Here is a 27,691-nt window from a genome sequence, read left to right on the forward strand (position 1 = left end):
AATGACGTGTTAAAAATATCGCCTGTTTAATTCGTAATCGTTGTTAAAATACATAACCTAAATTTTTGAATTAATGTTGATGAAATACAATTATTTTGTTGATATTAAAATAATAATTTTTTTTTTTTGTTATTGTGAAAGAATTTATAGTAATTTTTTTATATTTATTTGAATATTGTAGATAAATAATAGATATTATATATATTGAACAATACATGATATTATTATTACTAATTTTTTTTTATTTTTGATTTGATTTATATTATTATTACTAATATTATCGTTATTGTTAATATTTCACTGCTGAAGAATCAATTACTACAGTTGTTTCTTTGATTTTAACTTTACATTAAATACTGTAAGAAATATTTTTGAGAAGTGTCCAAGTAACATAAAAGCGTATGTCAAATTCAACACTCTTCATGTGTTGCAAATAACATATGAGTGTGTTAAAATTGAAGGTTACGTTTTCGAAGATTTTAACACTCATAACGTGTTACTTTTAACATACACGAGTGTAACTGTCTCAAAACAAACGACGTACGCTGAAATAGCATAAATAAGTGTCAATCGATCGTTTTACACACGGCAAGTGTTAATTTTGACGAATCTTTTTTTACTGTGTGTGTTATTGTCTACCCGAGCCGAAGGAGAGGGTAGCAAACACACGATTCAGACGTCCAATCTTCCTCCGTGGTGTATATACAATTTTTCATCACACCTGCACCTCTAAAAATTTAAATATTTGCCTGTGTTTATGGGAAGAATAGCACATGCGCTAATTTTTATCATTTGTTTTCTCATCAAAGAATAAAACGACTTTCTTCTCTCTAAACAGAGCGGGAACTGGAACTTTCAGTGCAGCTATGGTGAAAAAAATTTTCAAAAAATTCAAAAACTATAAAACGCGTTGAGTTCCACCTCAACTTGGACTATTTTAAACAATGGTTCACCTATTTTTAACATAGTTTCACTGTAAAATCTATTGAGGAAAATGAAAGTATAACAGTCGATAAAATAATTGGCTTGAAACTTTTTTATTTTTTAGTCTTTTCCTCTTCTTATTTTTGCACTCGAGTAGTGACGGATTTATGCAATGCATCGTCTGAAATACGAATTTACTGCAAAGAGTAAGTTAGCTTGATTATCTGCCAATCTTTGACTATATTCAGTTGAAGAGTGCACTCTATAGAATACTCAAACCTCTAGTGAATACTCGAATGAAAATTATTAGGTTCATAATTTATAGGATAGTATTTTCTATTGATACCGGAAGCTCAATATAAAATATGTATATGATGTCGCCTACTTTCCTCTGTCACAATGAAAAAGTCGTCACTCTGACGTTTAATGAGACAGAAAAATTTTTAAAACCCCTAAAACAAGATTTTTCGCAAATATTTTATAAACAAAAAAAAAATTGTAAAAAACTTTCAAACCAAACTTGTAGAGAAAAAATATATAAGATTTTTTTTTATATCTATTAAAAAATACCACGTAATAAACTTTCGGAATTTCAGTGCTTAAATTTACTGAATTTTTATAAAGATATACTAGTGAAGTAGAAAAAGATATGTACATATAGCTGCAGTATAAGTGTAAGCGTGCTACAAGTTTAGTTGATTTTACAAATTATTGTTGAGAAGAATGAAGTTCGAGAAAGTTTAATATTAATGTCAAACATAAAGCTATGGCTTTTATTTAGTTTATTTGAAATTATTTTTGTATTCAATACCGGACAACTTATCTTTTAAAATTGTTTGTATTAAAAAAAATACTATTTTTGAATACAGCAGCTGGGACACTACTATGACATAAAGATATAGCTATAGCTATATATATATAAAGAAAAAATCATCTTTTAATTAATAACATTTAAATTCAGAAATTGTCACAAAGTTATTTAATAATAACTTTTTTTTTTTTTTTTTTTTTTTTTTTAGTAAATTATTGGAGTACCAAATTTTTCAATTCAATAGTTTGAGATAAAATTTATGTTGATAAATTAATAGATAAAAAATTTTAATTGACCATACCCGGGACAAAATCGACGTGCATGATCATTCGCTAATCTCATGTATGCTCAGGCCCGAATATTGATCAGCAATGAGCATGCATGATCTACCTTGAGCATACACGCGTTTACCTGAGTTTGCATGGCCCTACCTGCCCATGCATAATCATGTCTGAGTATTGGCCAAATATTGGAATTACTACTCATGATCATGCATGGCCGTGAATGAACAATGCAAATACTCTTATATCAGTCATTAATGGCATAGATTGTAAGTAACTATGTATAATTAAGCATGATAAGACATGACCAAACGTGATCAGGGTTAAAAATATTTCAGTAATTTTTGTGATTGAAAATTCTCATGTACGATCATGTATGATCAGTCATAACCACCCATGAAACTTCGTATTGAGGAGGGAAACTCTTTCTAAATGATCACGAATGACCCAACGTGGGCATGTATGATCGTGTTTGGTCAGGTATGAATCATGTATAGTCAATCATAACTCATATATAATCGGATATGAATCATACATGGTTAAGAATGATCAAATCTGATCATTCTAAAAGATTTGTCCTTTGGATAAGAATGCTCATGCATGATCAGGTATGAATTATTATCATGCATGCCGATTTTTTCCCGGTATTCATTAAAATTTAATAACTTTAAATTATTATGAAATTTAACAGGAATGTGACTCTGCTATACAGACGTCTCACATCATTATGAACACACACACATTTTTGTTTGAATATATATTCGGAGTATGATACAACCGTGTCTTTAGATGCTTGTACAAAATTTAATTTTTCGTAAATCTAATAATGAACTACTATAGGACTAATAAAAAATGACTTAAAACTCATTAGATGCGTCTGGATAGATAATTAATAGAGGAATTAAAATTTTAATTAAATTTTAAAATACAAGTGAACAGAAAAACGATAAAACAAACTGTAACATAATTATAATTTAATTACAAATTAAAATATAGTTATTTTCAGGTTCTCAACTAAGCATCAGCGCGGTGGAAGTGAAAAAAGTACGTCAAAAAGTTGTTGCAACGCGACGTACTATATATCAGTTAAAAAGTAAGTAATTTGTAAAACAAAATTAAAATAGGTTAACTAGCAAATTAATCTATATGTTACAATACCGTACTACTTTTACTGTGATACTATTCTGTTAATTTAGCTACTATTTCAAAATGATGATATTGTATAATAACACGAAAAAAGAAAAAAAAATACATCGTATCCAATTAGCCAACACAATCGATACTCAAGCCAACTGAAATCGTGTAAGCCATTAAAACAAAAATTAACGAGGGCTTGGCTGTATTCCCCGGTTGATCCGCGTTGGACCATGAATTTCACCCTAGAGATATTTCTTCAAATTGCCGAGCAAATGCATTTTCTTTATGCTGGGTGTTCGTTCACACTTTTTTTTTTTTTTTGCTAAATTTTTATTTTACACTAATGATTTTTATTAAAAATGGAAGCGAATTTATTTGATTTTAGAAAATAATCATTAAAAATATCAACACACTATAATTATTTTAAATTTATTTTTATAATCATGGAGATTAGAGCCTCAACAATAGTATAGTTTAGAGAAATACAACGTGAAAAAAAAATGTAAACTTTTTCAAAAATTCATGAAAATTCAGATAATTACATTGTAAAAAAGCAGTTGTAAAATGGACATTTTAATATCAGTGCGGTGTTAAAATGACCTCGCACCGGTGTAGTGGTGGTAATTAGTAGTAGTGTCTAACCAGTGTTTAAACGGTGTACATGCGGAGTAAATTAATTCCGATCGAAGTATGATCCTGATTAAGAAGTCTAATTTGAAATGATTTGAAAAATCTAAATTATTTCATATTGTTTCATATATGGATGATTCAATTTAATTTGAAATGATTCGAGCGTTTCAATTATTTCAAATAATTTTAAATCATGAAATAATATTTCGTTATTTTTTAATTCATTATGATTTAATATGATTCATTCCAAAATCTATACTCGATGAAAAATAATTTAGACAATTTAGAATGATTCAAAATGATTGTTACGTAATCTCAAATTATTCCAAATTAGATTTTTTAAACAGGGGAGGGTGTGAGTATGCGTTGTTTAAGATCTACAAAAAAGAAAAAAACTAATAATTATAATATTTCGTTAAACTAACAAAATTATCTTTAATCGAGATAAAAAACAATTTTATTACCTAAAAAATAAGTAACGTAACTTTAATTAAACTGAACAAATTGCATTAATTTTTGAACACTTATCAAATTAAATATTCAGAAACAATGTAATCATTATTTTTAATATAATTCTAATACTTTTCATGAGGTAACAACTGATTTAAAGATGGTAATTTAATCATTGATAGTTTCATTTGATTTTTCTCGCTGATTTAATTTGCAAAGAGACTTAAATTATAAAAATTTCTTTTCCATATTTTGCGCAATAACATTTCAAGGTGGAGGATATCCTTTGAATTTCTCCGTAAAGTAGTGAAGTCGTTGCATCAATAATTTTTGAAATGAAAAAAAAATTTGTTTTTTGTATTTAAAATAAACTCCAACTTTTAATGGTTCACAAATCAAACCACATCTTTTTAATATCGGGAAAAATTTCAACAGTGCTACTAGTGTTACTTTAACACTGTTTTCGGGGTTAACTTTAACTCCGATAATCTGATAGCATGGACTTACACGGGTTTTTTTTTTTTTTTTTTTTATAGCGTAGTTACATCACTAAAGTTTCAGGTTATAATGAAACAAAAATAGTCGGCGACAGTTAATAAAATTTTCATTTAGTAATTTAAAATTATTTGAATTATCGTACCTTTTTCTTTATTTTTACAAACGTATGGATATGGAGTTAGTCTCTCTAACCTTAGACTATTAACCCAATCTTACAACTGTGGATACACACCGTAAAAAAACAGCTGCGATGCTTTTTAGACTTCGACGTCGAGTGGAAATTCAAAAAATACAAAAAACGAATAAATACGAAATACAGAAAACGAATAGATACTAATTAATAATTTAATAATTATAAAAAGGAATATTGCACACTTCATTTTAACATTTGTTGTCACTTCACTCTTATTTCTATCTAATGATAACATGAGGTAAAAACGCGGGAAACAAAAATTGCTATAGGCTAAGTATGTAAGCGCTGAAGACACGACTGTATTTGCTACAGTAAAATAGTATAAAATTTTAGTCCCACAAGAAAACTCGATATTGCTGTGGGAATTATACCAGGTTTCTTGCTGAAAGAGTACATTTACTTACTATAGGAATACTGGATCAATAATACTTAGGATTCCGGGAAGAAAAATACTTTTTTTTCAGTGTACATTAGTCTACAATTTTGTAAAATTCGCTAATCTATTAGAAATTCTTATCAAGTATGATAACAACATTTGAACTTAAAAAATATTTTTAATTACTCTGTTTATAAATCTCCCTAAAAGAAGTTTATTAAATCATATATTTGACTACGAATACGAATTATGCAGTCAACCGTGATATCATGATCTTAAAATTTTTTCATCAGTTATTCTTTCATATTTCAATAAATAAACTATTTACTCCAACGCGATCACACACGTAGGTCAGCGCAGTGGATAACAGCAAAGACTTTGAATTGGATGGAGCCAGGTTCGAGACCAGCAGATAACAGGGATTTTTTCATCAACATAACACATATTCAGTCAGTCTCAGTAAATATCCTCACCCAATAGAGCATAGAAAATGTCCAAACAGACTTTTTTTTTTTTGGATTTGAAATTTATTTTCTAAAATAATAACTGTCCAAAAAATTTCAGGGAACTGTTTAAAAATAATGGAATTTATAAAATCGTCAATTATAAAATAATTTTCCCTCGGGTTGTTATAAAATGAAAAAAAAAATCTATGTGGGATTCGAACCCACGCTCGCTAGATACTTTTAAAAATGGTTATTATTATTTCAGGCCTGGTTGTACCGTCAAACAGTCAAAAGTGGGCAAAACTCCACTAGTTACGGAAAAACTAGGCGTGCAATCGTATAGGTGTTAATGCAGTAGAGATTCGTTTTAATCGTCAAATTTGTGTCTGTCCGGGAAAAAAATTTATATCTATTCAGATCAAATTAGATCTGATGTCTCAGATCTGAACAGATCTGCATTTTGGCCAGATCTGTTTAGATCAAATTAGATCTACTCTGATCAGAATAGATCTGCTTGGATCTGAACAGATCAAGGTAAATAAAAAAGACTCTTAGATCTGCTCAGATCAAATTTGATTTAATTCGCTAGATCTAAATAGATCTGTTTTTTTATCTCTATCCTAATAGAAATTGATATGTCAGATTAAAAATATATTAAATATATCACAATAATATAGAATATATAGGATTGAAGGCATTAAAATTAAAAGTAAACGTTTCATATCCTATATGAGATCAGCTTTATCTTCTGCTTTGAATGATACAATTGAAATTTAACTTGATAAAGATCCATAATGAAGATCACTCTTCTCCAATTAATACAAATTAACAAATAATTAAGAAGATACTAATTTAATTAAAACAAAATATCCAATAGTTATTGATCTCGACGGTAGTATAAAATGAGTATAAGTAATGAAATATTGTCATAAATTATATTGATTTTTTATTAAATAAAAATGATTGTAATTAATACGAAACATTTGGCATAAATATAAAGGATCACTTTTTTTATAAACAATAATGAAAGTAATCTTATTTTAAGATATATAAAGAATTTTTCCTTAAAGTATTTTATATTTATTTACCCAAGAAAGTCATGTAACGATGTATATCAAGTGTCTATACGAATACCAGATAAAATCGATAGAAGATTATTATCATCTTTATATTTTCTATGATGAAAGAATTATTAGCTGAACAAACAAGAAAATGTATTTATTTGAATTACGATAGACTTTTTACAATCATCAACATTTAGGTAAATGTGTCAAAATTCAGCTAGTTAATCTTATAATTATAATATAATATGAAGAAATACTTATTTATAATCTGTACAGATCTAATCTGATTTAGAGCAGATCTGAACTTTTTTGTCCCGAGAAAAAGTTATATCAGCTCAGATCTGGTTTGATCCGTACAGGTCCAATCAGATCTATTTATATTTACTTCATAAATTGATCGTTTAATCAATGTTGATCTATTTTGATCTGACTAGATTTAGGTTGATCTAACTTGATCTAGGTTGATCTGACTTGATTAGATTTGATCAGGGTATATCTGGACTATTTTCCCCAAAGAAAAATGTCATATCTGATCAGATCGAGTTTGATCTGTTCAGATCTACTCTGATCTGGGTTCAGTATAAATCATGATCAAATTTGATCTGAGCTGATCTAATTTGATCAGAACAGATCTAAATTTTTTTTCCCGGGTGAATTGTATAGAAAAAAAATACGGCCAAAGCATACCTGAAATTTCGACTCGGGAAATTACTTTGCGCTTTTATTTATCAACAAATAAAAGTAAGAAACCGGAAGAGCTCGGATCATAATTTGACAACGTCGCAAGAATAAATCTGCTACTGTTTCTGATTATGTCTTGAGTAAAATATTTTTATTTGATAACCTTATCTTTTAATAATCTTTACTATTTAAGTGTATTGTGTTTAATAATTTTTTTCAAATTCTTGAATTTCGAAAGACTTCAAAAACAAAGTCATATTTTATAAAATTATTCCCCCACTATTTTAGCAGTAATTAAAATAAAATGATAATGTTCTACCTTAATTTATAGCGTAACTAGTCTGAGGTTAATTGAAAAAAGTTGCTAAATTATTTTATAATTGATATTTTATTACATAAGTAATTAGACAAAATTGGTCAGAAAATTTTCAAATTATATGTGAAATTTTTGTTTTTACTACATATCTTATAAATTCTATAATTTTTAGCTTTGTCTTAATTGAATTGTGAATAAAATATTATATTAATTTTTATATGTGTTTTTCGTAAGCTTCGATAAAAAAATAAAATTTTTCAATTTTTATAAAATTTTTTGCTGACCAAAAATACCCGAGTAACTTATCTTTATAATATATATAAATAGAGATGGAAATTACGAGCACAGTATATGATCAAAGTACATTTTGTCCTAAAGATTGAACGAAACATACGTGCATCAGCACAATTGGTAGAGCATTGTATATACAGATATATATTGAGGAAATCTGAGAAGCTATTATGAGGTATGGAATACAGCAGAAAATGGCTGAGATTGCTTATAGCAATTATAGACGTTCCACAACTTTTAATTGCTTCTCGTTAAAGCTCTTAATGTGCCACTGGAAATGTGCTGACGCCGAAGACAAAATCACCAAGTCCATTAGCTCACTCGGCCTATAAAATTTCATCGCGTTACGCTTTACTAATTCCAGTACGATGAAAAATAGATAAATAAATTACTTGAAAGTTAATCTATTATTTAATGAAATTATTCTCATCACTACAAAGTATTCAATATAAATAATCATACACGGAGAAAAAATTTCAGTCGAATTTACCATGTTAACATCCTACTTCTTCCTATTGATCTGTGTACACGGAGAGAAATTTACGCTCACAATTACAATTTATTAAGGGAATGGTTCTTGTTGCATTCTCTATACAAAAATCAATCTTTATTCTAATATATATTTTATTTAATATTTCTCTACTAAATGTTCTGTTCAGAATATTATTTCGAAGAGCGTTATATTTAAGTCGTTGTATTCATTACTTGTGCTGAGTTCAAGGTATGTATATATGTATATATGTATATATTACTTGACGCAAAGAAAACTAGTATGGATCAAAGCTTATGATCTTAAGTATTTGGGTTGACGGGGGATTGAGACCCATGTTCCAAGTAAACGCAAGGTAATATGTTTTTCTTCATATTGCACTCATATATATATTTTGAACTTAGACATCTTTGTTATAGAAAAAATGGAGAGATTGTTAGACGTGTTAAATAGTATTAATAGAATAAGTTAGTGTTAGACAAATATCTGTAGAATGAAAATATATCCTAGCGCGCGCATTTTAATGAAGAGAATTTTCATTGTTAAAATAAATTCAGTTGATTTAATTCACGATTATTCTACCTAAATTTTCAACAGTTTTCATGCTGTATGGCGACAGATTTTTTTTGAGAGTATCAATTTTAGGAATGACACCCATACAAATTATGGTAACTATTCTTATAGATATGGGTTTCATTCCTATACGATATCAGGATGGTTTTTATTAATATGATAATAACTGCTGTCATTATGGTGATCGTTCCTATACTACTATTATAATCGTTCCCATAATATTATGAACAATGGTTATTATAATACTATAGTAACTGTTGCCATAGTGTCATTATAAAAGTTACCTTAAATTATAGTAAAAGATATCATAATATTATGGCAATGGTTACTATAATATTATGGGAATATTTCACATGCATTATGGGAATGATTACTATGACGCATAGGCTTATTTCATGCACATCAAAGAACCGTTCCAATGCGGATATAGAATTTATTACTACGTGACTTTGGGAACTATTCCTATGACCATAATAATCGCTCAGACGGGTATTGGATTCGAACACGGGTCCCTTCGATCGCAACTCGACTGACGCCTTCGACTACTTGACCACAGAAAGGTTCACACGTATGTGGAGTGTTACGATTCATATAAACACTATAAATAGACAGCCATGAATCACGAGAATGTTTGTTACAGTGGATACACAGTTACTATTTAAAAATTAAGATGTAACATTGTAATTAGGGTAGCTTACATCGTATTATAACAGAGGCAGCATTGTTATATTTATTTTATTCAATAGTTAATAGAAATATCAAATATAGGACTAGATATAGTTTTTAAATTGTAATTCGTTTTTTTTCTTTTTTACGATCTTAAAATTGGAGATTTTCAAATTATCTTTAATCCAAAAAGCCTTTGATAAAATTATCATGTTAAATAGTTAAGAATGTAACCTACATGAGTATATTTTAAAATATGACATTTGGAAATTGACGAAAATTGTACTAAAATATTTTTTCTAAGTACACGGAGAAAAAAAAAAAGTAATATTTCCTATGTGCACATAGAAATTTTTCCTATGTAAACATAGGGAAATTCCCTATAAAGATATAGGAAAAAGTACTATTTTACATAAGAACTTTTTCTATAATACATAGGAAAAGTTCCTACGTTAACACAGGAATAATTCCTATGTTACATAGCATTTTTTCCCATGGTAACATAGTAAAATTTCCTATGTTACCACAGTTATTTCCCCTTTGTGGCATTGGAATTTTTCCTATGTGAAACATAGCAATTATTCCTATGTTTCACATTGTAAAAATTCCTATGCGAACATAGGAAATTTTACTATGTTACCATAGGAAAAAATACTATGTACCATAGGAATTATTCCTATGTTAACATAGGAAAAATTCTTGTGTTACAAAAATCATAAAAGGATAAGATTTGTTTTTCTTATATGTAAAAAAATTTTGGGTGGCCATTTTGGCCCAGTGATCCATTTTGTCCCTCCCCCGCCCCAAACACTTTTTATGTTAAAAAGTTTGGGAGGCCCATTGTGCCCCCAAATATTTCGAGGAATCTAAAATTTTTAGGGGGCCCATTTTGCCCCCACTTCTCCTACATGTAAGGAAATAAGTAAATTATTTTTTTTTATTTTTCTAGGCATAGGAATTGTTCCTATGTTAACATAGTAGAATTTCCTAATTGCACATAGGGAAATTTACTATGTAGCATAGGAAAATTTACTATGCGAACATGGGAATAATTCCTATGTAACAAAGAAATTATTCTTATGTTGAATAGTAAATTTCCCTATGCTACATAGTAAATTTCCCTATGCTACATAGTAAATTTTCCTATGCTGCATGGTATATTTTCCTGTGTTCACATAGGGAAATTCACTATGTCAACATAGAAATAATTCCTATACAACATAGGATTTATTCCTATGTTAACATAGTAAATTCCCGCATGTCTGCATAGTAAAAATTCCTATGCGAACATAGGAAATATTACTATGTAACATAGGAAAATTACCTGTTTTGTTTTCTCCGTGTAGGCTTAAATTTTTTTCAAAATTTCAATTAATAAATAAAATTTTAATTTAATTTATCATGGTATTTTTTATCTTAACAACTGATCGCGTAATAAATTTATATTGTTCTACAAGATATTTTAGTACGTCTGACCAAAGCCAAGTAGCTTCCCTTGAGACACTGTCTACTCGGCTGGCTCTTACCCTCCTTTCGAAAGCTCACCGCTATCCTTTTAAATCCCTTGAGTGAGAATTTATATATATATATGAGATATCTTGTAATTCACATTACGATAATGTGTATCTTTAGTTTTGCCTTAAACACAAACAATGCTATGCATGATAATTGTGTCATCAAGTATACACGTTAAAATATAAATCTTAACCTAGACAAAAGGAGGGAAGGATGTTATTGTGATAGTGTTAGTTTGACTCGAGATACCGTAAAGGCTATGAATAGATATGCATTGATACTGTGTACTGTGCGGGCCGTAGGATTGAGGATATGGACGTGACACGACCATGACTGGTGGATCACAGAGACCAAGAGATTTATGACTGAGCTGTATACTAGTAGTTGTATATACACATATATTCAATGTGTAATCCTATAAACGTATGAGCGATATACGAATCGCTTTGACACTGTATATCCGACTATTGGGTGGCGTACTATTTATTTATATTTTTTTTTTTTTGTTTATAGAAAACTCAGAACACGATGACAGAAAAAAATTACCTTGAAAAATATAACAAATATTATTTATCGACATGTCATCGGTATATTTTTATTTAATATTTGTTAACTTCCCGCTAAGAAAATCGATAATTTTCAAAAATTTCATAAAGTTATTGTTTTCACCCCGATTTTCGAAAATTGAGTTTTATCAGATGTCGACGTTTTAAGGTCTTAGGAAGCTATTCTGACTATTTTCATAATAATGTGTATTATTCTACGGAATTCCGTAGTGTAGCAGTAAAGCGTCTGACTTTTGCCCATAGGGTACTGGATTCGAATCCTCCGGATGGCAATATTAAAATTATTTAATTTTTCACTAAAAACGAAAATCGTTGTTGTATTAACAGCGTTAATGACTTAAACTAATTTCTATTTTTTTTAGATGAAATAAGTTATTAAGTTATATTAAATACTATAGAGTTAATTCAAATGACTCGGTACCTTCCCTCAAAAACTCTCAGTTAGAGCAAAATATACTGTCAAACGTAGAGGGCGGTAGACTCAATCGCTTGACGCGCTTGACTGTATATAAACACACGGAGTACTTGAGACAAACGAATCTGGTTTGATATCAGAAATCTTTTTTTACAGTGTCATTTTTACCTATAACTGATATTTGTAGGTTTCATGTAGGTGTTGTTTTTCTATACAAATTAGATCCTAGGTTCTAACAAGGTTTTAAATTTCGACTCAGGAAGTCAAGCTTTCCTGCCATGACATTAAATAAATTACCTCTAAAATTTTCTTGCGATTCACAGGTTGGGACTTGATTTCTCTCCGACAATATACTGCCAAATCTCGTTCTTTCCGCCAATCTCATTCTCCCATATCATTTCAATTTATTTATTAATACCTCTAGGTTGCCTTCAGTATAAATTAGTAATTAAATAAATGTATATCAGCACTCCTACCGGATACAACCAATCCATTAATTAGTAACGAAATCGCTTTCAGAAGGTTCCACATATAATTTTTTTCGGGTTTAACTAATTACGTGCATTTTACGAGCACAGATTGACGTGCTTCTTAACTGTCAGCTCCACCGACTCTCTCTGTCGTCAGCTACTATCTTGCGTTTGAGTAGAATCAATTCCAGTATCTTCAGCAATTATCAGAAAATCGCTCCTTACTTAATTATACTTGGGACTGACGTCTGAGCCTCTTTAATTAGTACACTCGATAACAAGTCAATAAACCGATTTTGATACTTCTTCGGCTCGGGTAACTAACCAGCCGCAGAAAATCACGATATCGATCTATCATATAAATAATCTAACGCCATTACAAAAGTTAAAATTCAATAATAAATTTTACCCGAGATTAAATAAATATATGATTAAAAGGCATCGTAAATTTTTTATAGAAACTGGGTTTTGTGAAATGTTCTATATTTTTGACATGGGTAATTTTTAGATTTACAAAGTTCAAATCCAGGTTATCAGATTTTAATTTTTGATTTACTTTTGAATATTATTCGACGCAAATAAGTACACAGGGTACAAATTATTTATGTATCGGTAATGGTCCATTCCCACCGCTTAAGTAAATAATACACTTTATGATATATAGATATTATTTGACGTAAATAAATATACCATCAAATAAATAATGATTTACAAAAATAATTATTTTGACATTTATCCAATATCGTTATCAAATATTGTTTCTGCGACAAAAATGAAGTAAAATCAGTTAACAATATTAAATCTTTTTTAATTCTGTAGGAGACCCATTTTGCCCGACATTTTAAAATTTTTTGTTTTATAGCTGGTCATATTAATAGCTAATATTTATTCGGCAACTAAAAAAGTGTAAAACTGATAAAAGAAATACACAGTTGGTATTTTACTTCGGGCTACAACCCCCCCCCCCCCCCTTCCTCTATAGAAAATAATTGAGAATATTCAATATCTAAAATTCTATTACTTGAGTTTATTTATACACAAACTGTTCTCTACAATGTATATAGATAATAATTTAAATCAACAAATTTACAAAAGTTTTAAACTATTACTTTTGTAATTCAAAGGTTCGAATTATTTTTAGATGTTTAAATTTTTTCGAATTATTGTTGTACAGGCAACTATTAGAAACAAATTAATATTACAAATGACTTTGTTATTTTATTGTTACAAAATACTGTTTTCTAAGAAAAAAGGAATTTATTTTTTAATTAAATTAAAACCAATGCATAAACAAAAAAAAATAATTAAAACTGTAGAATGCTTGAAGTCAGTATAGTCTATATAGTGAACTCTTCGCGGAGATTTTCATAATGAAGATAATAAAGCTTTTAAAAATGAAGAATAATTATTTTGTTATTAAGTTAAAAAAGTATATAGTAGAAAAAAAATACAAAGATTATTATTTTCATTTATTTATATTTTAATTATTTTAGTCTTTTCACGTCGCTTAATAAGGATAATTAAATGCACGGAGTAAAAAAAAAGGTCTGAAAGAGATTATGAAGTATCTTTTCAAATCCGATTGACTGAATGCGAAAGATCATTGTAAATTAATTCAATTTTAAAAGAAAGGGTGAAATGATAATAAAAAGAAAATAATGTAGAGAACGAAAAATATAAATCTAAGAGATAAAAGAGGGTTATTTTATTCACTTTTATTGTTATTATTTTCTCCGGTACATCGTTCGTTCTTTCTTATATTTTATATTTTCATTTATTATAACTATTTCATTTTTCTCTCATTTTTTTTTTTTTTTTTTTTTTTCGTCTTCTTGACAATATTCCTCGATTCCTTTCGTACTTTGGATAAACGAAAGAACAGCCGTTGGCTGCTCGTTATCCCCGTAACTTGGGTGTGCGAAACGAGAGAGCTTTGAAATAGTCTCTATATATTTTTTTATTCTGTTTTCTTATTTATTTATTATTTTTTTTTTTTTATTTATTTTCATTCTCATTCTCATTCACCCTCTTTTTGCTGACGACGAATGGATACCTGTAGAATTTGTCACACAAAGGGAGTTGTTGTGTTCTGCCGATGTGAAAGGAATCAAAGAGAAGGAGTTGAATTCATGAAATACGTGGAATTGATATATAACGAATGGTCGAGTGGTTTTTTTCAATAGTTCCATTACTTTAACGAATAAAAAAATTTTGACTTTTCAATTTTTTTACGAAGGACAAAAAAAATGAATATCTACAGAAATTGACAATTAATTTATTGTTCTTTATATTCAATTTACAAAATAAAAATTTTTTGATCATGCATCACTAAGAAGAATTTATTAAAAAAAAAAAATAAATAAAGACGTTTGTATGTATTTGATAATTATCTCAAATAAAAATTACATTAACTAAAAATATGACTTACATTTTTAGTTTAATAACAGATGAATTCCAGTCTGGCAGCTTTAAAATGAAGATCGAATTTCATTAAGCGGGCTAAAATAAAGTGTTTTCTACTTTAGGAATTAATACATAAATTATTAATTCACTGGTTCGTAATGTAATAATATGAGCAGCAGTATCATTAAAATTAGTGAAATATTGAACAAGCTCGTCATTGTTATATTTCCTTAGGATCAGTATGATCCTTTACATATGAGACTAACAAACAGTCACTGCTAATCCGTTTCCACGAAACCCAAGCACTTGGTTTCCTTCGGGCTAGTTTGATGGATCTTCCCTTAGTATCAATTCCATGTTCGGTCAACATATCACTTAGCCAAAAACTGATGTGTGCTCTTTCCCTAACTTTAATGAAAGCCGCCCGAAAGGTACACTGTGAAAAATTTCCTACAAATTTTACTATGGGTGCATTGTAACTCCGGACCATAAGAAAACTGGTACAAAATTTACAATTGTCCCATAGTAAACGTATGCGCATAGGTCCCAATCGTGTCGTCTGCGCATACTGTTTACTATGGGACAATTGTAAATTTTGTACCAGTTTTCTTATGGTCCGGGGCTACAATGCACCCATAGTAAAATTTGTAGGAAATTTTTCACAGTGTAATATTGGTATTGATTGCTTATTACTCCGGTTGAGAAAAGTAGAAATAGTGGAAAAAACCACTATCTTGTTACATACTGGAAAATCCAGTTTCACGAAAAATTACCAAGTGGTTGGCGTTAGGGTGTCAATTGACCCCAGGTGCACCCGTGGCTGAGCCTTCTCTAATTTTGAGGTGTTTTATATGGTTTAAGAAGTAAAATAAAACATTCAAATTATAAGAAGGTGAATATTTTAAAAATTCAAAATTTGATTGGAGCCAGTCGGCCTCCGGACATACATCCGGGGCCTTAGGTGTTCATCGGCTGATTGGTTGCTCTGGATTTTTATCGAGAGTACAATGAAATATAAAAATTAATTGTCGCAACGTCGCATCTTAGGTTACTTCGGACCGCGATGAAGTTAGCAGAATTAGCTTATCTGCTTCAGTTACTCCGTTGGATAAAATCTTTCCAACGTAATGACCGAATATTTAATTGTAATTATATAAAACAGACGGAAAATTCACAATCGACAATTTTTCCTTGGGAGGATTATTTTGTTACTATTTATAATGCAATCCCAGATCGAATAATTGAACCTGAAATTTAGGCTGCAAATAAACGTATTCTAGAACTTTATTTGAATTTCTATGCTGCCCATACAAAGTCACCAAGCTTCGAAATTGTCCCATAGATCGGCCGATGCCTGGTTTGCAATGATTGGCCAATAAATAGCTAACTATATTGGTCCGTGCATGGTGAATCATTGGCAGCTGTCTTTTTGCTTATAAAAACGGTGCACAATTAACCGCCGTTTGTTGGCCAACGGTTTGATCGAGTGCTCTTGATACCAAGCTTTGGCCGATGATTGATTGTCACGATTGGCCAATGCTTGCGACTGCCATGCTTGGTATACCGTTATCATCCGATATTTAGCCGATCTTCAGCCGATGCTTGAAAATTGGCAGCCATTCATGACCCAGTAATGGGCTAATTCTTTTTCTTTGTATGGATGTGCTCATTTCCGTTTTCACATTATAGAGAGTCAAATAAGGTTTTATTTTTCGACAAAGACTCTCCCTTAACGCTGCCCCCACCGATTAATCCATTTAAATTTCGTAATTAGACCGTATCTACTTTTTGGTTATTTTATATCATTAGTCCCGCAAAATTAAGTAGTATACTGTCACAACTAAGTCTTGTAACATGATTGGACTGTAGTTGTATCGATTATTATATCATAATCATGTTTTACTTAGAGTAAGGAATAATTAATATCCACGGAGAAGTATGACAGGATTACAGATTAAGATACAGTAACAATACACTTTAGATAGTTGTTGCTAGAATACCGTATTACTAATAATGGCTATCTCCTGTCGGATATTTTAGTATATTGGTATAATAACATTAGTTTAAATTTTTATAGTTTGAATAGTTATGACAATCTTACAGTATTGTTATCTGAGTTTTTGAAATAAAACTTCTTTAGGCGCTGTATTTGAGCTCAAAGAGCTCGAAAACGTTATTATCAATATTGGGAATTTTTATTCATAAAAATTTTCGAGACGAGTTTTAATATTAAGTTTTTCGGAATTTTTATTTATTCATAATATTTTTTTCAAAACCTTAATTATTAATTGACTTTGACTTTGAAAAAATAAAATTTTCGTTAATAAAATATAAACAAATTTTCTCAAAGAGACTTAAATTAAAATATGGAAATATCTCTTAAATAGAATAATATATATCAATTATAAAATTGGTTAAATAAATTTTATAATATTTAAGTATTTAATTAAATAAATGTGGTTTCGTAAATTCAAGAGAAAAAAACGGTAAATTAATTAAACTGAGAAATTTAAATACATTAAATGTTATTTCTTGTTGCAGACCAAGATGATTAATGTAACAGGTGTACAAATTAAATTAAATAACGTGCTCTTGTGTACTTTTTTTCTTACGTCTGTTTGTAATAATTTATAAAAGAAAAAAGGAAATAAAAAAAAATATATACATGTATATTTACATATAAAGAATGAAAGTGTTAGGAAAAAGATATGCTAAAACGAATGAATGACCTGCAAGCTGGCTTGGCACCTATAAAATTTCCGGTTTTTGTTCTCTGGTGGACTATTTTCTCTTTTCTTTACCTAATGTTTTTTACTCTGTTTATTTCAGTATTATGATTTTTTTCTGTTTTTCATTGCAATATATTTTTTGTTATTTTTATTTTACTCTCTCAGAGCTTGCTTTCTCAACCCTTTCTGTCTGCTTTACTTTCGTTGTCCCATCGTCGGAAGAGTAACGGCGGCCAATTTAGTGTGTAGGGGTTGTGGACCGGAAAAATGCTGTCAGATGTCTAGGTAAAGGCGAATGAATGAACGAGTTTACCCGAGTAAGAGTATGAGTGAAATTCTCGGACAAGAAAATTCACGCTAGTTGTATAAACTACCGAATGTAAATAAATTGTTAGATGGTGCTCCATATTAGTGTATAGAAAAATATATACGTCGAGTATTGCAGCGGATTTCAATTCAATATAAGTTTTTTTTTCTTATTTACTAGAGAATAAATTGACGTTTGTTGTCAAGTATAGAAAATATTTCTTGATGAAGTATACAATTTATTTTAAAATAAATTGATATTTTTCTGAAACATTCGTTGGAAAGCGTTAAGTAAAAAATTTATTTATTTAAAAAAAAAAAAACAAACGAGAGTCATCGTGGCATACCCGGTTGAAATGAAGTTCCTTTTGCTATCTATTATGTATTAAGTTACAGGCACAATAAAATAAATTAAAAGAGGTTGAGAGTAATTAAATGAAAAGGAAAAAAAACACATAAAGAAATAATTTAAGGGCATTCTCAAACCATACCTCTCCCTCTCTTTTGAAAAATATTCAATGATCTTGAAATGTCACAACTGTGATAAAATTTTATCAATTGATTTAGGAAAATCTAGAAACCGGTTGACCCTGTGGGCCTACCCCAAAACTTACTTCTGTTTTCGAGCTTAAAGAGCTCAAAAACGTTATTATTAGTAATCTTTGAGTTCTTTAAGATTATTTTTTTTTTTAACTAAAAGAATACAATTAGCTAAAAAGTATTTATTTTTGTCGTATGATATATTTGTAACGAGTCAGCCAAATTAGTTTACACACACACATGCCTACACACACACTCAGGCATCATTCTGAAAATAGTCAGTATAGCTTCCTAGAATTAGGTCTACATCGTGTGAAACCTTATTCCTTATAAGGACCTCATAAGTTTTCTTGATAAGGCCCCGATGAGACGTGTAATGCAAAATAATGATATAGTATATTACATGTCTAGGGCAGTAAAGTAGAAATTTTTCAGATCATATGTAATTGTCGGCCGAGGTGAAGCTGAGGTCAACAAACATGTGATCTGAGGTTTTCTTATTTATTGCCAAAGGTGTGTATACTATTTTTCTCCTAGACGGAGGCGGAAAGCGGCTACTTCGTTTCGCACAGTGGGACAAAAGTTGATGCTTTCTGCCCGGAGGGATAAAAAAAGGCCTTTTAAGCCTTGTTGGGGCTCGCCTTAGAGTTTTCTGATAAGGACTTGACAGGGATCTTATCGGGTAATGCCCTGTTACGGTATGACTAACATAACCCTTATAAGGTTCCGATGATACCTTCGAGACGATTTCTAGTCGGGTAGCTAATGCGCAGGCCACTCGTCTATACTACAGTAATATACTTATCCATAGACTTACGCTTTTAAATACACAACATTTATACTATAACAAAAGAATCGTTTTTCGTGACGTTCGAAATCGTACACTTTTTTCGGCCTGGTAGCTCTTATTCACCGTGTCAAGAGTGTACACGGTAAAAAATAAATGGAACTGGCTACTATGTCAAATAGTTAAATTAATAATAAGAATAATAGTAATTATTGTAATGAATTGATTATTATAAATGAAAAAATTTGTTTTATAAAAGAAAATATAAAATTTAAGTGTTCATTAATTAACTAACTCATATGATATAATTATATATTTAAATACGTAAACGTAGTTGAATAATTTATAATTCATTTAGTTATGATAATAATTTTATTTGTTCGTTGTCAATAATAAATATTAGCGCCATTCCTAAAAAAAATTATTCAAGTTGTTACGAGAAAAAATATCTCAGATAGTACTGATTACTTTCTTACATAGAAGCCACTACTACGATACACATAGTAATCAGCAATATCTAAACATAGACGCAGGCGCTGTCTGCCGATAGCAGTGGGTAATATGTTTAAAGTAACTTTGCTATCTGACATACGACTGGCTGCTATATATATAGAACTGAGTAACATGTAAGAGTGTAATATGTAATAGTAGTGAGTAACATCTGACATGGGGCTGAGTCCAATGTAGAGAGTTGCCAGTACTACGTAGAAAGGACCCATTGCTATTTCAATTTTTTGTTTCTACAGATAGCACTGACTGCTATCTGACAGTAGCAAGTTCTATTTATATTTTTTTCGTGTAACGTGTGATACGAAACTGTTTTTCAAAAAAAATTTTTTTTGTTTGATGGCTTTTAAAAGAATATTTTATTTGATTGTTCTATTTTATTTTTGTAAATAAAACCCAACAGATTTGTGATAAGCGGATTAATTGTGATATCACTGCTGTAGTACTGTCAGTAATTTGACGTATATAATACCGGAATAAATCTCTCGACAATTAATTAGACGAAGAATTTTGCTACACAATACAAGATACAACAGCTTACAAACAATTACACTTAAAATATCTTATTTAATTAATCATTGCCATCATCAAAATTTAGATCGTTAATTACAATTATAACATACAACATCTGAAATTACTTTATTAATTTTTCAAATTTAATCTTATTAATAATGCTCAGAAATTTTTTTAATACATCACAAACTAAAATAAATAATAAATTATTGTTGAAAATCAATATTTGTAAAACTTGTTTGTTTTACTTTTAATGAAATTTATTAATTAAATGTCAACAAAACGATGTTTATTTAATGAAATATCACAATAAAAATATAAAAAAGTTTTAATTGAAATGCAAGTCAAATTGACATCAATGATTGAATAAAATAAATATTAAATTTATCAAATTTATCATAAGCATTTGAATAAATATCATTATTTATATGCATACACGAAGTGAAAAATATCGTCAGAGTGAGTATACGTATCACTATTCTGGCTATTCACTGTATACTCAACTAACTTAACGATACGCCGTATAGCCAATTCAGCTATACAGTTTCCTCACAGTAGATCGTAAAAATAACAATTCGTATCCTTATTTTAGGCATTTTATGAATCTCTGACATGATTATTGCGCAAACTCTATAATTAGGCAAACGTCAACCGAGAACGATAAAACGTAAGCTAATTTAGCTATACGGATCCTCACGCTGACAAAACAGATACATATATCAACGAAACTATACATATGTTTACGAAGGATATTTGTCATATTTATAAATTAGGCCCTCTAAAAAATTTACACGGATAAAAATGTTGGCTCAAAACCTACCAATTTTTATTATGCTGTCGACCAAACTTGAAACAGGAAGGAAAGCACCCAAAAAATTATTATGCCGCATCACAACTATTATAATGTATGGAAGTGTACTAAAATTCGACTATGATTTCATTACATCTTAATCATATGTTACACATCAAGGGAGGAAAGTAAGACATTCTCCTCACATGCATAATTACCTACTTGACTCGAAGGCAAAGGTCGCAAATACTCGGATTGGGATTTCCTACTTTCCTCCGTGGTATACAATTTTTCACCAGAACTGCACCTGAAAGTTTACATTTTTGGCTCTATTTGTGGGAAGAATGGCGCATGTGCAAATTTTTATTATTTGTTTTCGTATAAAAATAAAGAAAACGATTTTTTTCCCTCCAAACAGAGCAGGAATTTAAACTTTCGGCGTAGGTATCGTAAAAACACTAATTCACAAATTTCTCTCAAATATTGATTTTTCGCGCTTAATTATTTTAATGTTTTGTGCACTGATACATTGAATGGACTTTGACATAAGCTCAGATAGCTCAACTGAAAGACCACTCGGCGCGTCGTTGACATGGTCTCAGTTCAACTACTAGATTATGTTTAAGCTTTGAAAAAAATAATTAATTTTCAAATTTAAGTTCAAAAAATTTTTCTATTTAGACGTGTTAAAAGCAAACCACAATCGCAATTACTTTGTAAGTGTTCCTTGTTCATGAATCATTTAAACTGAACAAAAATTTTGGGGGATCCATTTTTCCCTCCTACCCCTACAATTCTCAAGAATATCGAGTTGTCCCAACGTTACCTAATTTTTTCTCTTCGTGACAATTGTTTTAATGACTAAAAACAAGAAGTTTTCCCTCGTTAACTGCTAAAACGATATTAAAACTCATATTTATATGTATATAGATATATACATAGATAAAATTACACATGAGATAAACTTTACGACGTTATTAATGAGCAATTATGATCAGTATATAAGTTTCAGAAGTTGGGTTACGTCTGTAAACAACTGGCTTGTGAAATAAAAATTAAGCGTAATTTCTTCTAACTAAAGTAGATCATATATTGTTACAGGTGCCATAGGGGTGTATTCTAACAAAGAATATACCATTAAAGAAATATAAAGACGTATACAAAATTTTTCTCATTTATCATTGTATTTTTCATTTAGAGGTATAGAAATAAAAAAAAAAAAAAAGAAATGAAAACGTTGTTATTTTCATATGTTTGGATAAAAAATACATCGATTACAAAAAAAGTTTTTTTCATATGCCCTTATGGTTTCTGGGTAACATATGGACGCATAACTATTTATACATACACTCTTATAATACCTGCAACGCGTTATCTAGTTGTTATTATTCAGGAAATTATTGATTTTTATAACGTTCCAAATATTACACTTTTTTTACACCAATATTCAGAATTAATTAATGCTATAAGATAAAAAAAAAAATATTTTTTCCACGCAATAAGTATAAATTCAATACTTTTCACGTGTTACTTGACTTCGTTACGAATTAACGTAAATTTTGTATTGATCTGAAAGTAATATTAATAAAATGTAAATGTTTTATTAGGTAACATATTTTTCTAATGGTAAACAATAAATCGATTGAAAATATTAAAACAAAATAATCGAATTGTGTTAACACACAACAAACGGTGCAAATAAATTTAAAAAACACAAAAAAATTATTTTGCTGCGAAATTTTAAGAACAAAATGTTATAAGTAGTTATTTATTTAAAAAAAAATAAATACATATATAAACATCAGTAGATAACGGGAAAAATGCGTTTAATATATATACGTAGGTTTTAGGGCCTTTTCTGAAGCAAATAAAATGTTCGACAGGTATTGAATCAGCATCAGCAAATGCGTTGAATGTGAGAACTTCATTGTATTGGCTTGACAATACATCGTATTCCAAAGGTCTGCGTATTATTAAACGTACTAACATGTGTGAATAGCTGTGTAGGCAAAAGCCTTGTTCAATTCTGTATGGAACTAGATCATCTATTTGCTAGTGAGTGCACTATATTTTGAGGGAAAATTGGTACACTTCTACTGCAGTATTAACAGTTTTATCGAATAATATGTTGTTCTAGTTTCAACAAGATTAATTCTGTCAATTGTTTATACCTCTATATAAAGGTATGGGTAGAAGTTGTTCCATAACTAGCCCCATGTTGTTGCTGTCGTACAGCTAGTTTACTTGTTTTGTTAACTGAAAAAAAACCCTACTAAAATAAAAAAGATTTGAGTGTTCCTGGCATGCATTGAACAAAAAAAAATAGTGTAAAAAAAAAGCTATTGACCTTTAGACCCTGTGGTCGGGGGTAAGCAAACAAGAAGTTACCTTCCGTATTTTGTACGAACCGATACCGCAGCGGAGATTACTGTAGCTTCCAATTCTAACTTAACTGAGAGAAGGAGAGAATATTGGTCGTGAGAAGCAAGTGGAAAATCGTTTAACACAGGAAGCGATGGAATTTTATTATTTTTTATTCTTTAAATTCACCAGAACTTTTTTTTTTTAAAGTTATTGAAGAAGTTACGTTAGCACTTGAGAAGGAATATTTCAATTGCTTTTTTTTTTTTTTTTTTTTTTTTTTATACTCCATCTGTTTCAATCACTCTCTCAATCTATTCCTTCTAGTTTTTCTTTAAATTTTGTTATCCACGTAATTAATTCATTGAGAATGATTCATTCATTTTACAAAATATTTGTGACATATTTTTTATTAAATAAAATTATAAAATAATTTTTTAGAAACAAAAGACACGTACATTAAATACAAACTAAGTTATATAAAAGTTGAAGAAATTTATCTAAAAAGTTTTAATTAAAATATGAGCTAGTTTATCTGAATTAAACGTAATATTTTTAATTCATAGATAAGGAGAACAATTTATGAAAATTATTACAGAAAAATTATTTTATAGGACAGAAGCGTAACCTACTATATTATATGAAAATATGGAATATACACATATAAGATTACAATAGAATGCACTATCTTCATCCTGAATACACTGTAAAAAATGTTTTTCTTTAATCTTAGGTGTGAAGCAACGGTGTGAAATTTTTTCGGTGTTAAACATCGAGTGTTGTACTTTTAACACGGCGTGAGTATTATCTTTCACACCATTTGGTGTTATTAGCTCAAAACTCCTATATTATCTGATCATATAATCTGTAACCAAAAATGAATCTCTAACTGGTTTTATTACTAAAATTAATTAATTTAACTTTAAGTTAAAAAATTAGTAACTGAATTTTTTTATACGCTAATAGAAAAGTGCATAGTAGTAGTAACTATTAAAGGATGAGTATAACAGTATAATAATCTTAACCAATATTTATAGTTACTTTAATATCTAAGCTCCAGAAACTATTTGACAATAGTACACAGAAAAAAAAATTTATCTTGAGTCAAGAAAATATTTTGGGAGACAAACGTTTTCGGGAAAACGTAAAGATTTTCTTGAGCTGTGACGAACCCGCAAAAAGATACGAGGTTGGCGAAGCGAGTGAGCGAGAGAGAGAGAGTATCGATAGTTCCGTGGTGACCGCTAGGTGGCGCACAGCATTAAGGCCCTGTCCCTAAGTGCGGCGATTTACTGAGGGCTTATAACCCGATGAAAAAGAAACTTTTTTAATTTGCTCATCCGAAGCAGTTATTCACTGGTGGTAGTGGTAGTCAAGAGAATGATAATTGACAAGTATTTATTGATAAATCTACTCTTGAAAACATTTTTATCGGCACGAGTCAATGGGCGTGATTATTTATCACATCCCATACTCACATACAATCACCGTATTACATTAATAATTTATATTGCGAAGCGTCGTGGAGTTTTAGGTGAGGTCTCGCGCAAATTATTATTTGCCGACGGGGCGCTCACGGCGGGTAACTATACGCAGACACTAGGTCGGGTATTTCGTGGAGACGAGTATTCGTGACTCCGGATACCTAGGCGAGTAATGCAGTGACGTTTTACTAAAGCGTCCACTCGCCTCAGAGTTTGTTTCGCAGGACGTTTCTTTGCGATAGAGGGCGTGGGTACTAGATCCGTTTAGCTAAATCGTAAAATTTGTAAAATTATCGCGGCTCGTCAACCTGTATTATATTATTTTTTTTATACTAAGTCATTTGTACAGAAGTATCTATGCCGAGAGAATTGTATTATTTACCTTTAGTTGAGAATTTTTTTTTGTGTAGTGTCAGTTATACATTACGAACAGTTTTTGTTTCATTATGCTAACTATTGAAGAACATTAGTTCTCTAAATTTATGCTTTAGCAATAACAACAATAATAATAATACTTATAAGACCCAATTAAAAGTACACCGTTTGATATTTCACACCAAAAAAGTTTTATACTGTCAACTCATACCGAGTTAATCGTCTAAAGTCCTCGGGGGCCATTTTCACACCAAAAATTATTCATGCGCATTTTCAACTAAACTGAAACTGCTTAATGATAATTGTAAACGTAATAAATTCATAATCAAAGCTGGCCATTCTAAAAATTCTCGAAATTTGGTTTGAAAATAATTAATGAACCTCCAAATTATTAAAATTTTAAAGGTTCTATTTTCGGTTAGAGATAGTGTGATGGAATAAAATAAAATAAAAAAAAACGTCATTCCAAGTTTCCGTTGATCGTGATCTTTTTAGCGTTTCACTTGCACTCTTACAAACTCTTAAAAGTTGAGTATAGTTTCGAATGAACAAATTTTTCGCAATGTGGTCAACAAAAAGTTGTAGCTTTAAACAATTTCTTCAAAATGTTTTTGATTCTTACATAATGTGAACTTTAATTTGCAAAGGTATAGGTCAAAAAGTAAAAGGAGTATATTGTTTCTTTATTACTCGTAGAATCATTTTTATTTGTTAGGATTTATTGTTTAACTATCTTTCAGTGAAAGGAGCTAAACCTATAAAATACATGTGCTAATAAAAATAATATAATTTAGATTATACATACTTGATATTTTGAACTAGTTTTTTTAATCAATTATTTATTATGGAGTAGCAAAATTTCTTAACAATAAAATTGATATTTCTTTTTATGTCTTTAAATGGATTAATGCATAAGTTAACTCAAATTTAAAATAGAATTTTCAGTGTCACGTCGATTATTTCTTGAGATAAAAATATATACACATGTTGTACAATTATCAAAAGATGAACTTTTTTAATAAAAAATATTTGTTAATAGGAATATTAAGTAATACAATTTCTGGTTTTTCTAATATAACAATCTTATTTATTTCGATGACTTTCAGTATTTTCCCGAAGTCGCATCTAAAGTCCATCTGATATACTTCGTTAAATTTGGAATAAATAAAAAATTACAAACATCAATATTAATTTATCTACTTGCTCATAAGTTTTAATGTGATTTTTTCATACTTTTAAACATTTTAAATTTTTCCTTATATATTATTAATTATGTAAAATAAAGGTAACTTCGTAGCCACTACACAGAAAAAAATAGGCGCTGCAATAGGACAAAATCCTGTTGCTCCCAAAGGACGTATCCTGTTGCTGTAACATAAAAATCCAGTTGCTGCAACAGGATTTTGTCTTTTTGCTTCCACAGGACTGCATCCTGTTGCAGCGCCTATTTTTTTCCGTGTAGAGTCCGCTTAGGCACAAAAGTTTTTATCTACAGTATTAAGTGTCCACAGTGACTTCTACTCTAATTTTGATATTGTAAGTAACTCAAATTAATACTTAAATTATTCAAGTATTTATAAATCTACACAATCTATGTGTTAGAAAAGGTCCACACAATATTTGTGCTATTTTTCATCACAAAATTTGTATTGGATTTCAATTCCGCAATTGAATCGATATTGTTTACGAAAGAATTTCAAAAATGTTTAATAAATTATACTAAATTACTCCGATGCGGTAAAGAGTATTTTTGAGCTCGAAGAGCTTACATGTGTGTTCATAATAATGTTTGATTCAAAGAGCTCAAAAACAGAGAGAAGTTTTAGGGCTGGCCCGTCGGGTGAACCGTTTTTCCAAACTTTTTTTTACTATCATTGTCCATTTTAATTCAGAGTAAGTTTTTTCTCGTTCTTAATGAAATAATGCAGATGACGAATACGTAAAAATGATTTTTTTTTTTTACTGTAAATTATAAAGTGATCGTGATATTCATGCAGATCAAATTGCCCCACCTTTTTTTACAAACTTTAATCAAGTGTTTTTATACGAAAGTCAATTTTTCTTTGTCTCAAAAATGGTGTCTCGCTATGATTCGAACTTCTA

General features: G+C 29.6%; 1 protein-coding gene across 1 annotated transcript in view; it reads left to right on the top strand.

The window, feature by feature from the left end:
• The window catches only part of LOC103574236 (uncharacterized), a 186,586-nt gene that overhangs the window by 75,388 nt on the left and 83,507 nt on the right, over nucleotides 1–27,691 (top strand). The window contains exon 3 of the mRNA XM_014442341.2: nucleotides 3,023–3,109. The gene's annotated coding sequence lies outside the window, so the exon portion shown is untranslated. The remainder of the gene's footprint in view (nucleotides 1–3,022; nucleotides 3,110–27,691) is intronic.

The sequence above is a fragment of the Microplitis demolitor genome, chromosome 4 (genome assembly GCF_026212275.2).
Source record: "Microplitis demolitor isolate Queensland-Clemson2020A chromosome 4, iyMicDemo2.1a, whole genome shotgun sequence".
NCBI lineage: Eukaryota > Metazoa > Arthropoda > Insecta > Hymenoptera > Braconidae > Microplitis > Microplitis demolitor.